The sequence below is a fragment of the Lynx canadensis genome, chromosome B2 (genome assembly GCF_007474595.2).
Source record: "Lynx canadensis isolate LIC74 chromosome B2, mLynCan4.pri.v2, whole genome shotgun sequence".
In the NCBI taxonomy this organism is placed as follows: domain Eukaryota; kingdom Metazoa; phylum Chordata; class Mammalia; order Carnivora; family Felidae; genus Lynx; species Lynx canadensis.
Genome location: NC_044307.1, coordinates 87,530,059 through 87,542,815, shown reverse-complemented (window position 1 = coordinate 87,542,815; position 12,757 = coordinate 87,530,059).

Below are 12,757 nucleotides of genomic sequence, written 5' to 3'. Positions count from 1 at the left end.
TACACACGTGTGTGTATGTATATACACACACAATAGAATATACACACACATACACACACACACACACGAATATTATTTGGCCATAAAAAGGAAGTAATACTGTCATTTGTAGCAACTTGAATGGATCTAGAGAGTATAATGCTAAGTGAAATAAGCCAGAGAAAGACAAATACTGTATGATTTCATTCATATGTGGGATTTAAGAAACAAAACAAATGAACAGAGGGAAAAAAGACAAACCAAAAACCAGACTCTTAACTACAGAGAAAGCTGATAGTTACCAAACGGGAGGTGGGTGGTAGGGGGATGGGTGAAATAGGTCAAGGGGATTAAGAGTACACTTATCTTGATGAGCACTGAATAGTATGTAGGATTGTTGAATCACTGTTACACAACTGAAATTAATACAACACTGAATGCTAATAATACTGGAATTAAAATAAAAATATAATAAAAAGGAAGGACAAGATCATTTAGGAGGCTCCTACGTGGACTGGAGACATGATATGGGGGGTAAGGAGGAGAGAAAACAAAGAACTATTTGGGGGGCAGAATTGGCAGTGTAGAGTGATTTGGTGTGCTGATAGAAGGATAAGAAGAAACAGTGTTTGACTTCCAGGTTTTAGGTTGAAGTAAATGGATGGTGTGGCCATTAACTGCAATTAGGACGAAAAGTAGTGGCAGTAGTATTTTAGATTAGTATCTCTTTTTCAGTGCTTTTGTGTTTCTTAGCTGGGGTTTTCTAGACACCATAGCCTGATGCAAAGGAGTATATATATTTTAATGTTTATTTATTTTTGAGAGAAAGAGACACAGAAAGAGATCACAAGTGGGGGAGGGGCAGAGAGAGAGAGCGAGCGAGCGAGAGAATGAATCCCAAGCAGACTCCACGCTGTCAGTGCAGAGCCTGACATGGGGCTTGAACTGACAAATGTGAGATTATGACCTGAGCTGAAACCAAGAGTCGGATGCCTAACTGACTGAGCCACTCAGGTGCCCCTGGAATGCTATATTGAGAAGTGCAATCCTAGGGTAGCAAGAGGGGGGGGGTGTGGATAGGAAAGTGAGACAGGGAGGAAGTTGAAAAGCAAATGCAAGGTGGTGTGTTAACGACTTCATCAAGTGAATTACCTTCTAGATGGGCTTTAAAGAACTCTCCCTGGGCCTGGTGGTCATTTAGGGGCATAAGGGAGAGAGACGTCCTTTTCATCTTCTATGTCTCTCAGGCTGAAGTTCACCCCATGGGGGTTTGTTTTACCTTCACCCTTGGATTGGGGTTAAGGGGCTACTCTGGGCAGCCAGTGGGAAGCAAATCCCATGCCCCACAACACGGTGGGTGATATGAGTTGGGTGGTTGGAGGAGCTGGAACCTCTGTGGTTTCTGCAGGGTCAGATTTGGGCAAACAGCTGAGGTTGAAGGGATTTATGGAGGTACAGGTGGCAGGGGCGGGAGTGAAGATAGAGAGGCATGCAAACAGAGTCCAAAACATTTTCCCAACTACTCTCAACCCTGTTCTCTTTCCCTAGTTGCCCATTTATAGTCTGTGAGAGTTTTATGGTGCTCTGATTTTTACTATAATGTTTTATTTTTATTACTGCTCAGGTTTTAATCTTAGATTCATAGTCCTCTAGTTTATGAACCTAATACCTCCTTTCACATAATTTCTAGACTATGGGTTTAATATAATTGTGTTCCTCTATTTTTTCTCATCTTAGACTGTTTGTGCTGCTATAACAAAATACCATTTACTGGGTGGCTTACTTCTCACAGATCTGGAGTTGGGAAGTCCCAAGTTCACTGTGCCAGCATGGTTGGGTTGGGGGGCCCTCCAGGTTGCGGATTGCCAGCTTGTCACTATATCATCTCATGGCAAGTGAGCTTTGTTGGGCCTCTTTTGTAAGGGTATGAATGCCATTCACAGGGGCTCCACCATCATGACCTAATCATTTCTCAAAGACCCCACCTCCTAATACTATCACGTTGGGCCATTCAGACTATAGAGATTCTCCAGCTCATTACTTACAGGACAGATGACTGCCCTAAGGTTTGGATCCAAGTAGGTACTTGATTTCATCTGTTCTCTGTGTATTCCTATGCTAATCTCTAGCTTGCGTCCAAAATAGACAAGATATACAAAATGTTTCAGTAAAGAACTCTAAAGGCAATGCATTTGAATAAACTCTTCTTTTAAGGATGTCATAACGGCATAAGAGGCGACATTCGTTTATGAATATGTCAGAATTTTTTTAACTTAATGACTCAGTAGCTTTTTTATTGAATATATACTATATGCCAGGCTCTTAACTGGGTTCAAGGATATCGTGCTGACCCAAAAATGTCACACCTCTACCTTCATGGAATTTGCTCTCTAGTTGGGGCAGGGGCATGGCAGGGTTGGGCACAGGCATGAATCAAAGGATGCCATGGATACCTGTAAATTGACTGCTGACTGAGGGTTGTCACAGAGAAGTTCATTTTGAAACGAGACAACAGAATGGGGGTGGTGGATAGCTTGGTCATGGGACCAAGAGAAGGTTCCTCTTGTAATGGAAGAGTAAGAATTTGTGAATTGAACAGGGAATGGGGGTAGGTGGTAGCAGGAGGCTGTCTATTATTTGGCAAAAGTTTACTGAACGCCAACTGTGTGGTAGCTCAGTCGTAGGTGTTGGGAATCCAGTTGTGAATAACCCAGGCAAAAAGTCCTACCTTGTGAGAGTTGTTGATAGTTTGGACCAGGATAATGGCAGAGGAGTTTGAGACAAGTGGCTTGATAGGAACAATATTTAGGAGTCAAAATTGACAATTATAGCTGAGGGAGGTAGATGTCAAGGTGACTCTTGTTTCTGGCATGTATAACCAGATGGGTGGCAATTGTCACTGAGCATGGGAACACTGATGTGCAGTAATATTTACCCCACATTTCTAAATCTTTTTTAAAAAAGATATTTATTTATTTATGGGAGAGCACAAGCAGGGGAGGGGTAGAGAGTGGGTACAGAGGATGCTGACAGGCTGACAGCAATGAGCCCAATGTGGGGCTCAAACTCATAAACCATGAGATCATGACCTAAGCCCAAATCGGATGCTCAACCTACTGAGCCACGCAGGGTACTGTACCCCTATCCCACATGTAATTGGACGTGCACAGTTTGAAGTGTTTTTGAGATATCCATGTGGAGATGTTAAATGAGCAGTTGGGTACTTGAGGCTGAAATTCGGAAGTAAGGTTTGGACCATTGAAAGACATTTGGCAGGTATCTGCATCAGGGAGTAATTGGAGCAAGCAAGGAGGAGATTGCTAATGGCACCAAAGAAAAGAACCAAGCTTTTAAACTTTTTTTTAAAAACCTGTGTTTTTCAAAATCAGACTAGATTATGTTGCTTTTAATTAGCATGTGGATTTCAATCTGACTGTCCAATATAGTCCCTTATGAAAACAAAACTTATTTTCACTCTTGCCCTGTGCAAATAATTTATAGGTGATAAGAGGAGATATTCAAGTTTTAACTAAGCGGTTATAGATCTAGGCAGTATGATTTGAGATTCCAGGTTCACTATTTAATAAGACGTGGTATTTCCTTCCAAATGTTGAATTTTCAGTCAAATACCATTGTGAGAAACATCGGTGGTAGTTAAATAGCATATCTGTGAACTATTCAAAAAGGCTGATGAAATTAAATTGGCCTGCATTTTCCCCAATAATAGTTTCAAGGCAGGTAAAGATTCTCGGTAGAACAATGACCTAACGAGTGTGAGCCAAGGAATAAGAATTAGAAATAAGAGACAAAAGGAATATGAACAAAACCTGTCACCAGTGGGACTCATCTTTTTTTTTTTTTTTTTTTTTTTTTTTTGCTTTTTGTACTTCTAGAAAGGTTCCTTCGGTTAATCTTCTATTAACCACTTAAAAATATATTTTCCTGGTTCGTAATTATAATTAATTTACTTTTCTATTAAATGCTAACCTTTCTCGCTACTCGAATTTCAGTTTTAATTGTCATCAGATGTCACTTAGAATATTCTTCTCTGAAACAGACCCTTGCTGACATTTAGTTTAATTTCTCAGTATTTGTGGGGAAAAGTAAATAAATTCTCAAATAAATTCTCATGCTTACTAATCTAATTTTCCAAATGTCCACGGAAGAACTAAATTGAACATTAGTGAAAAAAATTCTTTTTTGTGGTGAATATTCTGGTTGGAATCAGAAATATATTGGGAATGGAACAGTGTTATAAATAGAACACTGCGTATAGTTCATATTTAAATTGTGCACACATTTTTTTTCTTTAGCTTTACTGCATATAGGTTTTAAGTTAGATATACTCTAAAATAGGTGAAATTTTGTTCAGTGATGATTTTTTTCTTTGTAAAAATAATTCTAGGGGTGCCTGAGTGACTCAGTCCGTTGAGCGTCCTACTTTGACTCAAGTCATGATCTCGTGGTACGTGGGTTTGAGCCCCACACTGGACTTTGTTCTCATAGCACGGAGCCCACTTCGGATTCTCTGTCTCCCTCTCTCTTTGGCCCTCCCCTGCCCCTCTCAAAAATAAATAAACATTAAAAGATAAATAAAAAACTTTAAATAAGACCTCCTCTACCCCATCCTCTCCACTTGATTGTTACATATTTTCTTTTGGTTAGTTTGTTCAAAGCTTCCTTTTACTGTACCTACAGGTAAACCAAAAATAACAGAATTCAGCCAAAAAAAAATGTAGACATTGTTACAGTGAAACAAATTTATCTCTGGACTATTCTTTTTAGTTATAAAGGAGGTTGCCCAATGAAAGTGACTACTCTTTTTGTTTCTAATGAAATAAAGTTGAAATTTGGGCTGTCTCTTAGGTGAACTGCCTGGTTCTTTATTTCTGGTTCCACCTACTTCCTAACAGAACTCAGGAGTATACTCAGAGAATATTTGCTTCCATCCTGGTGTGTTCTTTGTTTACCATTCTTTTCCAATTAGAATCTCTAGATGTGTAGTCAGAGTCTAATCTAGGCAAAGAATATGGATTTTGTGTGATACATCATTTCTTTCCTCTCTTAGTTTTCCATTTAATTTCTTAATGAGAGGAAAGGAAAGGTAGGGGTGAAGGTAGGGGTGAAGTTTTCCATTTAATTTCTTAATGAGAGGAAAGGTAGGGGTGAAGGGAGGGAGGTTTTGGGGCCATGTGAAATTTTTTTTTTTTTTTTTTTTTTTTTTTGGCTAAGAGTGTGGCAAATATCAGAAAGTACAGTGGTGTGAGACCTATTTTCCTTTTAGTAGAGCCTCTGGCCCAGAATAGGAGAGAGATGCTCAGTTAGTCAAGATAAGAGCTCTCTTTTCTCCTTTCTTGTAGACTTACACTTTGTTCAAGACAGAAGCAGACAGTCTGAGTAAGGCCAATATTTCAAATTCTCACCTGTTTATATTCTGCTCTGTCAGTTATGAATTTGCTAGAACACTTGGGTTATTCTATTAGTCCTCTCCTCGTCTTTCCCAGTAGCCAGTTATGTGTTGACTTTGCTCATTAAGGTACAGAAGAGTTCTAGAGTAGTAATTGTTTCAAGTTGGTGCTCCTCAACTCTTCTCAGTAGTCTGGGCTCAGTGGACTCCAGGCCAGCCTTCAGAGTGAGCTGGGACCGGGAGTGGTCAGAGGTCTCTGATGGGAGACCTGAGAAGCCTGAGCCAGGTCCTTGCTGTGCCCACCTGTTGAAAGGATCCATGATCTGGCTGGTTTGCTGCTCACCTTCTTCTCTATGGGTAAAGCATGCTACAAGTGGGTATTGCGTTTTAAGCATCACGAGTACATAGCTTTGTGTTGGGCCTGGTAGGTTATAGAGAAGATAGGTGGTAGCCTGCATCCTCAAGGACTTTTATACAGGAAACGGGTAAAGAAAAGTGTGATACACTAATAAAGATCAATGTTGGTTTAGTGTGAAAGAAACAACAACTACAAAACCAGAAATAAATAAAATTTTCAAGCTATTTGATAAATGGTTCAGAATAACATACCCATAAAATTCAAAAAAACCTACTAAGGGGTGGACTAGATTTTTAGTGATAGGTGGAGCCAGCTATCACCTTGGAAGAGATATGTTGACATACTACAAGACTCCTAGAAAATGTAGAGAGATGGCAGGCCTTTGAAGTTTTGCAGGAATCTTTCCCCTTTAGGGAAAGGACATACGTATCTTACCAAGGTGTAGAGGGTAGGTACTATTTATTGTTCACTCAGCATGTAGTTGAAAGCATGACATTCTGTGGAATGCAAAGGCAATTGAGGTCTCTGTGGGCTAGATTTTGACAGTGTGCTGGAGAGTTGATAGAGCCTTGGGGTAGGACAGTAGGGTGCCAGCTGGAGGTAAACTGCTCAGATGTTCTTTGGTAACACAGATAAAGAAAAAAATAATAATTTGCCAGATCAATAGCTGTGTGCCACATGCCAGGGAATGTATTGATTTACTCCAGTAATGAAGTCACATCTGGTACAGCATCTGCTGTCTACAAAACCCATCTGTTTCTGTAAGGCCAGATAGGCAAGTTGAGTGTGGATGTGATAGGAAGGATCATCTTCATCCTTCCAGTCCTTGATGGTGATCCCAATTTTTGTATTCTCTACAGGAATGAAACCATCATAGCCCTTACATGTCAAGGAACCAGTAAGGGAATTTTCCCGCTACTGAATATGTCTGTTGCAACTCCATATTTCAGAAAATAATATAGGCATGAATTATGGGATGAGTGGGAGTTGGAACTGAGCTCAAACTTCATTAATCACATGGTTTCCATAAGCCTCTACTCTGAATGGTGCAACACAGTACCATTTTGGGTCTCCAGAAATGAGTGCCATTTCAGAGCCATATTCAGCAATCCCACAAAATTCTGATTATTTCTCCTTCCTCAGTGTATAGTCACTCTGGTAATTGGCTGCAGGTTTTTTGAGGAAGACTGGTAAGAAAATTTATAGTACAGATTGGGCTGTGTAGCAAGGTCCTTCCTGAAGGGGACTTGACTTGTTTTTACTCAAGGGGCTCTAGGTCTGTGTACTGGCTCAAGTTTGGGAAATGATTGAGAGACTGCTAATTTCTTTCTTTCTTTTTTTAAAAATATTTATTTATTTATGACAGTGGGGATGGGTGGGGGGAGGAGCAGAGAGTGAAGAAGAGGAAGACAGAATCCTAAGCGGGGTTCAGACTCACAAACGGTGAGATCATGATCTGAACTGAAATCAGGAGTCAGATGCTTAACCTCCTGAGTTACCCAGGCACCCCAAGGGGCTGCTGCTTTCTATTTTATAGCCTTGATGCTTGTACATATCAAGTAGGACTTGATAAGCTTCTAGTTATTTCTCTCTTAGAGACACCATGATCAGACACCAATGATCCTGCAGGTCAGACTTAGCTTTTGCTCTGCTGCATTATGGTAACTGTGCTCACCTCATCTCTGGTTAAGTGCTCTCACCTAGCTCCTGCCACTCTGGGGTACTGCCATCCCCATTTAATTCAGGAACCCCATTTCTTGGATGGCAGCATTGCCCATTGTCACTCTTGGTCTGCAAAGACTAGCTTTGATAGAGATTCAAGAATGCTGATGGTTCTCTCAATCAGTGAATCTCTTAAAGCCTTGGTGGAAGCAGTGCCCTCTAGATCCTACCAGGTGACACAGTTAGAGGTGGGTGAACAGGTATTATATGATAAATCCAGTCCAGCATTCCTATCTGCCCAAGTCTTTGGATAGCTTCCTCTATACCAAAGATGATAAGAGATCTCAATTTCATCTATTGTAAGTGACTTTTGGGACCAGCCTTCAGTTAATTAATTGAGCAAACTGTTAGAGCCATTATTAGTCAGCTGAGCTAACACAAAGAATCTGAGAATCTGTTTTTATTATGACCATATCAATAAATTTGATCTGATCTAATATATTCCTTCTGACCTGACTCATTACCTTCAGAATCCTTTTTCATTCATATTCCCTGGTTTTTAACTGGAAAAGTCTTGCATTTCTTTCTTCTTCTTTTTTTTCAATGTTTATTTTGAGAGAGGGGAAGAGTGAGTGCACGTGCGAGCAGGAGAGGATCAGAGAAAGTGGGGGAGAGAGAGAGAATCCCAAGCAGGCTCTGTGTTGTCAGTGGAGGGCCCCATGTAGGCTCATTCTCACCAACTGTGAGGTCATGAGCTGAAAGATCAAGAGTCGGATGCTTAACCGACTGAGCCACCTAGGCAACCCTTGCATTTCTGTTTATGTAAGTGGTACTTCTTCCTAGGTCACACTTTGTGCTTCATCCTCTGGATTCTGCTTGGACTTTAGTCTGGTTGTAGGTACAGAAACAATAGAGGTGGTGGGGCAAGGGCTGTAGGAAGAGCAAAAGTCCCTTGCAAAGAACTATGTAAGGTGAGGCCCTTCCTCAGTGACTCTTCAGGCGACGAGAGACTAACCTCTTTATTTAAGGGGAGGAAAGGCCATTTCTGTTGGCTAGGAAGACCACAGAACAAGGTCCTCAGCTTCATCAAAATCCCCATGTACACCCATGTCAATATTCAGGCCCTGATTCCCTCCCAATCAGTGCGCTAATTTTAACAGAAGACTATAAGATTGAGAATACAATTTACATTGTGATAGAGCCACCCACAGGATTGGACTTTGGTTTAGTTTTCAGAAATGTCATCTCTGGGGCTGTAGCAGATAGAAGTTACTTCCGTAGTGGTTAATAAAGCTTTTTGGTTCTTCATCTAATCCTTGCGTCTGAAATGTAAAGTTCTCGATTTACTTTCCACAACCCCCCACCCCCATCTTCCAGAAATGCAAATTCTGGGACCCACTGCAGACTACAGAATTAGTGACTCTGGGTGGGGTTCAGCAGTCTGTATTTTAACAGGTGCTCCAGGTGATTCTTATGAACCCTTACCTTTGAGAACCACCTGAACACCTTCAGAATTCTCAGAGAAAATTATTTTTATTGGAGAATTCTAAGCAAGGGCAATTAAGGGACAGAATAATGACTTATTCAAGCATCCAGGGACTCAAAATTTACCTCCCTTGTTTTTTAAATTTTAAAAAAATTTTATTAGAGAGGTGAAGGGGATCAGAGGGAGAGAGGGAGAGAAACTTAAGCAGGCTTCATGCTCAGCATGGAGCCTGACGCCAGGCTGGATCCCACAACCCTGGGACCACAACCTGAGCCGAAATCAAGAGTCAGACACCTAACCAGCTGAGCCACCCAGGCGCCCCAAAATTTACTTTCCTTGTGTTCTTCCTTCGAAAGCAATTGAGCAAACAGTTCCTGGGAAAGAAGGAAATAAAGGAAGCAGTGAAGTGGAAGAAAAAGGGCCTAGGAAATGTGGAAGCCAAGAGCCAAAAGCAGAAAGGAGGGTTTCCAGGATGATGGTAGTAAAAGGGTGTCTCTGCCTTCTGCATAGCAGATCTGGGAAGTAACCACTCCAGGGAGGGATAGGAGGATGAAAGTATGACTCGGATATAAAAATGTAGTTGATAAATTTGGCCTTTCAAAATTAAATACTTGTAGGTATAGAATTTATCAGGTGGAACAGGTGAAAAAAATTATTGGTAGTTACTTCTAAAAATTGAAAATAAAAAATAAGTTAATTATTCTAGGAAATTCAAAATTTATATATGAAAGAAAAATATTCTATTGGTTTACTGACAGATATACTATTTATATAAATACATTAATGTTTATATTAATGTCTATTGTAATTCAAATTTTCAAATAAGATTTTGGTAGTATGAAGGGAGCAGAAATAAGTTGGAGTTACTATGACATCAAAATTGTCACCTATTCTAATAGGAAGTCAATATTTAATATATAATATTGATAAATCAAAAGGTAGCAATTTCTTCATATTATTTAGATATATAAAGAATAAGTACTTGAAAAGCCTTTGAAATAATTAAAAATGGCTACTGCAGAAAATGGTAATGGATTGGTGAAGGGTGGTACAGGGCTCAACTGTCATTTAAAAAATCATTTGATTATTTAAAAATTATGTGCATATGTCACATAATTAAATATTAAAGTGAGTAAAGAAATTCCTTAATCTCACAAAACAGTGCAAATGAACTTAACTTTCTAATATGTATTGGGCTGTATGCAAAGCGTAATAGAGGGAACTGTGAAATTAATAAAATCAGTCTATGCCTTCTAGAATATAATCTTTGCAGAGAATAAGGTAGCAGTAGCAGGTAAGACCAGAGAATACTCCAACCTCCACTGTCCATTCTAGGCACTGATACCCCAGTAATTGTGGCATTCTGGCACAGTCCAAACGTAAAACACTTTACTCATATCATTAACCTAGTTACCCCAGTGTTGTTTCGTAGATCCCTTAAGAAGAAGGAAAGAATCATACGTCCGATTACTTCTGCCTTATGTGAGTTTTACATGTGCACATTACATGTAGGGTGTGTATATATACACGTATGCACACATTTACACAGAATTTTAAGTTTTTCTTATTTGGAAAATGTAGTAAGAGTTTCCCCTGATGGCAAATAAAGATAGATTAAACATTAGGACTCTTATGCAGATATTATCAAAATAAGCTAATTTTCTAGTTCTCATGTTGCTACTGTCCCATTTCCTTTGGAAATGTAAATTTTATTTTATTTTTTAGAAATGCATATTTTAACTGTACAACTTTTTTTAAAATTTTTTTTAACGTTTATTTATTTTTGAGACAGAGAGAGACAGAGCGTGAATAGGGGAGGGGCAGAGAGAGGGAGACACAGAATCTGAAACAGGCTCCAGGCTCTGAGCTGTCAGCACAGAGCCCGACGCGGGGCTCGAACTCACGGACTGTGAGATCATGACTTCAGCCAAAGTCGGACGCTTAACCGACTGAGCCACCCAGGCGCCCCTGTACAACTTTTATTTAGGGGTGCCTGGGTGGCTCAGTCGGTTAAGCGTCCGACTTTAACTCAGGTCGTGATCTCACGGATCCTAGGTATGAGCCCTGCATGGAGCTTTGTGCTGACAGCTCGGGACGGAGCCTGGAGCCAGCTACAGATTCTGTGTCTCCCTCTCTCTCTGCCCCTCCCCTACTCACGCTCTGTCTGTCTCTGCCTCTCAAAAATGAATAAACGTTAAAAATTTTTTAAACTTTGATTTAGTTTTATATAAAATTACAAAGAAACTTCAGGTCACAATTGTATTTGATGAGGAGTCCTGAGAGGGAAGAATCTTTTAACATAGTTACTATGAGCATTCAAAGCTGCTGCTTTGCTTATTATGGTTCAAAGTAAGAAGAGGAGGAAGGCCAGAGAATATTTACATTCTGGTAAGCCAGAAGTACAGTGAATAAAGAACAATGTATAGATACCAGGGCAAAGGCATTATTAAGTCCATGCATGCTGTGTTCCTTGATATTTATAAATTCTGGTTCTTTTCCTTAATGTTTAACTATAAAATTGCCTTTAATTCCTTTGTAGATTCCTTATATATTAGAGAAATGGACCATTTATATTTAATAGACACCAAAAAGCTGATGCAAAGCTCTATGTGCATGGGTTGGCTTGATAGTGGGTGGACTTCAGTATGCAAGGTGATTGGGCACCAAGGTAGCATTTTTCTTAGGGTGCCATCAAATGTTAGAATCTAGAGTTTTTTACTCTAGGGCTTTCTAATTATTGGAATCGACAAACCTCTTAGTCCTGCATGGGTAGCACATGCCAGGCTGCTGGTGCTTTGGGAACAGCACTTTGGGTGGAGAAGAAGGCGAGGTGCTCTTATGGAATGTGCAGCTATTCATGGAGTCTCTCTGTTTTCAGCCCTGCACTGATACTCTTAAGTTTATGCTTATCAGATTCAGTTGTGCCACAGACTTGTGCTGATGGAACGAGAGTGATTTCCTGTGGTTGCTCACAAGAGGGGAGACCTGGGCATGGAGTGGGGTTCTGGTGGCTCTGGAGATGGGTTTTCAGTCAGTTTAACAGTTTTCAGTGCCACCTACTTTCTGTAATCCTACCTTCCAATCCAGAGTTGCTCTGGAGATATGTCTACAGGGCGTGTCAGCTTCTTCTAAGCTTATTTCCCTGGAAGTATTGAGGATAAAGAGGTCTCTGTTCTGTTCAGTCAGCTACTATGTTGCTATCTGCTTTTTGTCTTGAGACACTTTAAAAAAAATCCCTTATCTATTAGTGTATATTTCCTTCATACCTTTTGTCCTTTGGGATGTACATTTTGTTTAGAAAATCCTTTACTGACATTTCAAGTATGATTTTTGAGATGCAGGGTCTACGGTCAATCTGCAGTTAAAATTTCTTTTTTTTAATGTTTATGTTTTGGAGGGGGAGGAGAGAGAGAGAGAGAGAGTGAGCGAGCGAGCGAGCCTGAGTGGGGCGAGGGGCAGAGAGAGAGGGAGACACAGAATCCCAAGCAGGCTCCAGGCTCTGAGCTGTCAACACAGAGTAAGATCATGACCTGAGCTGCAGTCGGGCGCTTAACCAACTGAGCCACCCAAGTGCTCCATTGGTCTGCACTTTTTAACCAGAAGTCCAGGAACCACTTATTAATTTCTGCCTCTCTAGTGCCTGGTACATACAAGGTACTTGAATAAATATTTGATGAATGAATTTTTGAATTAAGTTAGAAGTTTTTATAGTAATGGGAGGCTTTGATGGCAGAAAAATATTATGACTGTATGTGTTTATATAACAACCTAAAAAGTATCTTCTAAATTGTGGTTCCTCTTTGGCTCCATTTCATTTTTTGTGTTTGTTCTTCAACATGGTCAAGGAGACCAAATGTTTTAAAGT